Source organism: Gymnoscopelus microlampas (assembly GCF_963454915.1).
Source record: "Gymnoscopelus microlampas genome assembly, chromosome: 19".
Classification (NCBI taxonomy): domain Eukaryota; kingdom Metazoa; phylum Chordata; class Actinopteri; order Myctophiformes; family Myctophidae; genus Gymnoscopelus; species Gymnoscopelus microlampas.
The window spans coordinates 35862721-35866976 of record NC_139956.1 but is presented as its reverse complement, the minus strand read 5'-3'; the positions used below and the strand labels follow the sequence as shown (position 1 = coordinate 35866976).

Here is a 4256-nt window from a genome sequence, read left to right as displayed (position 1 = left end):
TATGTATGTATGTATGTATGTATGTATGTATGTATGTATGTATGTATGTATGTATGTATGTATGTGTATATATATATATATGTATATATATATATATATATATATATATATATATATATATATATATATATATATATATATATATATATATATATATATATATATATATAAGTTTACTTCATCACTTACATGACTCCGGTCTTTGAGCATCTGTTATCAGTCATGGAATAAGACTTCAGCAAGTCGTTGTTCACTCTCTTCGGGTAGAATTCGTCACAGCAATTAGTGGGTGCTGCATCTGTTAATGTATAGCCTACTGTAAGTGCTATGAACATTTGTTGTGCTCTTTGGTGTAGAAAGATATATAAAGAAAACACACCTTTGTAATAAGTTCAATACAACATGTACATTATTACTTACTGTTACAGGACAGGAGGGAAGCTCCCAGGATGCAAAGCAAGAGAATGTGAGCGGTTGTCATGGTCAGAACGTTGGATGGATGAGACGGATGGATGGATGTGAAGGAGACCAAAATCAGCTCTCGTTTTAATAGCCACGGTTCTGATGTTTGCCAGCAAGAGTAAAGTGCAGATGTTTTGTCAAGTGCAAAGTGCAGATGTGTTGTCAAGAGCAAAGTGCAGATGTGTTGTCAAGAGCAAAGTGCAACTGCAAGAGCTGAGAGGGGTGGATTGAGGTCTAATGTGACTTAAAGGGATAGTTCACATATATCGATTAGTCACCCCATAGAGACTTGAATTAATGGATATTTGATGACCAGCGGATCGGTAGGCAGCGGTTCCGGTAGGAGACACAAAGGAGACTCTGTGTCTCCTACCGGAGCCGCTGCCGGTCATCAAATTATTGGCTTAGGAATACGACAAAAAACAAAACATATCCATGAATTCAAGTCTCCATGTGGTGAATAATCGATAGAAAAAAAGTATTTTTGGGGTAGAACTATCCCTTTAACATGTTCCACTCTGTTTCAAAAGGTTACATAAGAACAATTTAAAAAAAAAACATTTCTCACAAATGGGACACAAGCTCACATACAGTAATCGATAAGCATTTTGCTTGTTATACTCTTAGCATGACATGGTGAACCATCACAAAGAGAAAGCAGACAATTGTGTCAGTAAGAATGCTTAATCATTAATATTGATTGATTGATTGATTGATTGATTGATTGATTGATTGATTGATTGATTGATTGCATACTTTATTAGTCAGAAATGTAAACAGCACGTGGTACCTTGTGTGTGTGCGTGCGTGCGTGCGTGCGTGCGTGCGTGCGTGCGTGCGTGCGTGCGTGCATGTGCACAGACAGACAGACAGACAGACAGACAGACAGACAGACAGACTCCCACTTTTGGGAGGAAAGCTATTCATAGTGCACTAACTTGGTGCATTGTATTGGTAAAGACACATTGGAACACTCCTCTTCCCAGTGACATGTAGCCTACTGTACCTTGCATTTCAACTCTCTCAGCATCCAGTGTTTTTTTGTCAAAGTGCTCTGCACATTTTATGTCACTTTATATTAACACATAATTATTATGTGAAATGTGACCTCTGCACATTTACCCATCCTAACTAAACTGCTCAAAAAAAGTTCGGAAACTTAACTTCGGTCAATTATATCTCCACTTTAATAATACCAATTGGTATTGTGTTTTATATCATTTTTATCGTTGATTGGTCACCTTTACAACCAGGTACAGCTTGTAAGGATCGGGCATTCGTGGAATGAGCAACACAGCTAAACGTGTGGGTAGCGCCTCCAAAACATTTGCCAAAATCACCCAATATGCTTCTCTTGGTAATCGCTCTTGTTTTGAGCAACCTGCCAGCACACACCTGCTAAGTGGTGTGTGCCAGTAGTCACAGGTGTGTGACTGCCTCACAGGTGAGTGACTGGCACCTGAACATGGGTTCTGCAACTTTGTTGAGTTGGAGTGTGTATGCTCCAAGCAGCAACACTGCCCCCATGGAAAGATGCCATGTTTGTCCCTTCAGGATGAGGCCTGTGCAATAGGGCAAGTGAAGCTGGTGTTCGGTTATGCAGAGTGACAGCATTATTTGGTGTCAGCCCAGGTACCATTTGTAAACTTAGAACCAAATTCTGTGAGACTGGTGAAGTCAACAAGAAACACAACAACCCAAGACCCCTTGCTTCACTGAGGAACCACAGATTTACAGGCCAGATTTGCACAACGGAACCGAAGACAGATGTCAAAGTTGCAGGGCCCATGCTCAGGTGCCAGTCACACCTGTGACTGGCACACACCTCCCTGCAAATGGTACCAGGGCTGACACCAAATAATGCGTAATCTGCGTAACGGAACACCAGCTTCACTTGCCCTATTGCACAGGCCTTATCCTGAAGGGACAAACGTGGCATCTTTCCATGGGGGCAGTGTTGCTGCTTGGAGCATACACACTCCAACTCAACAAAGTTGCAGAACCCATGTTCAGGTGCCAGTCACTCACCTGTGAGGGAGTCACACACCTGTGACTACTGGCACACACCTCTCAGCAGGTGTGTGCTGGCAGGTTGCTCGAAACAGGAGCGATTACCAACAGAAGCATATTGGGTGATTTTGGCAATTTTTGGGGAGGCGCTACCCACACATTTAGCTGTGTTGCTCATTCTACGAATACCCGATCCTTACAAGCTGTACCTCGTTGGAAAGGTGACTAATCAACGATAAAAATGATATAAAACACAATACCAATTGGTATTATTAAAGTGGAGATATAATTGACCAAAGTTAAGTTTCCGAACTTTTTTTGAGCAGTTTATTAGGAGCAGTGCTATTACAGTCAGTGCCCGCCGAGCATTTGTGGGGTTAAGAGTTATTGCTCAGGGACACTTTAATACATAGACCGAGTGCCTCTGAATATGATGATGCAAATAAAGTTTTGAGTCTGCAATGTTTGCTGACAGTAAAGTCTGCATGCTTCCCAGTGAGCTTGTAGATCGGCTATTTTCAAATGGCCGAAAATAATTGTAGTGGAGTAAAAGTACAATATGTGCCTCTGGGAAATACTCCAGTAAAGTAAAAAAAAAATCCTCAAACTGCTAATAAGGTCCATGATCAGAGAGTAATACTTACATATTACAAACAAAAATTATGTGTGTTTCAGTTTTCATAGTAAAACATAAATAGAAATCTACTTGAGAATAGCATTTATGTATAATCTGCCTTATTCATACCACTTATAATACTTTATAAACGATGTCATGCATGATTAAAAACACACTGTATATGTGCATTATAATGTCCTTAATGTGTTTTTAATGCATTATAGACATCATCATAATAATACATTGTATGCGTATATCACATTTCATATAAATCAAGTGTTTTACATAAAAAAAATATAAAGAGAAAAACTGATTAAATGGAATCAAACAAGAATAATATAGATCTCCTCATAGCGAACATTCTGAACCACTTCCACACTGGAATCACACTTGAAACAGCCTAAATTAATAGAACAAGTTTTAATTAAAAAAGGTATACAAGGTATGAGTGGGCTTGTAGATCTACATTTAAAAAGAAATAGTATTTTAGGGGTTAAGTGGTTAATGAAAAAAAAGGGGAATAATGCCTGAAAATTGTGAAATAGATGCATAATAAAACATGAAACATTAAAATGGAATGGGTTGGATTAATATTAGGCTCCCTTTAACTAAATAATGAAAACATGAATATAAATTGTAATATAGTGTCTACAGTGCATATTGGGTAGAACTGCAAAGCAGACAAACCAAAGCAAACACACACAAACTACCACATGTAAACCATCATGTAGCTGTACACACATACCAGCTAACTGACACAATGTGAAAATGATTTAGCAAACAACTTTTTCACAGATCCAGTTAATGACATTGATAGCACACGATGCGTCGTTCCATCCTTTTTGAGTAAAGGAAACGTGAGACCCATCAAAGAACTCAACACAGTCATCTTCTCGTGAAGCATTATAAGGATGACGAGGGAGCCAGTACCTGAAGAAGGAAACTTAAATCATTACAATACCTTAACAAGGATGTTTTTTTTCCCTCACTCTAAACCTTTACTTATTTTTACCAGGTGCTCGAAGAGCGCCTGGTCTACAGACAGGCTGGGACATCGTCCGACACCTAAGCGACGCCTAAGTGACACCTATTTGTCATTGGCTGTCCTGGCTGTCCTTCACTCCTTTAAGCCAATGGCGACACGAATGGGGAGACGGCCCGTCCCCCG

General features: G+C 39.5%; 1 long non-coding RNA gene across 1 annotated transcript in view; it reads right to left on the bottom strand.

Annotated features, from left to right (window-relative positions):
• Positions 1-3585: 3585 nt before the first annotated feature.
• LOC311035553 overlaps positions 3586-4256 on the bottom strand; it is a 2444-nt gene continuing 1773 nt past the window's right edge. Inside the window, exon 6 of the long non-coding RNA XR_014599739.1 lies at positions 3586-4018. This is a non-coding gene — a long non-coding RNA (uncharacterized lncRNA). The remainder of the gene's footprint in view (positions 4019-4256) is intronic.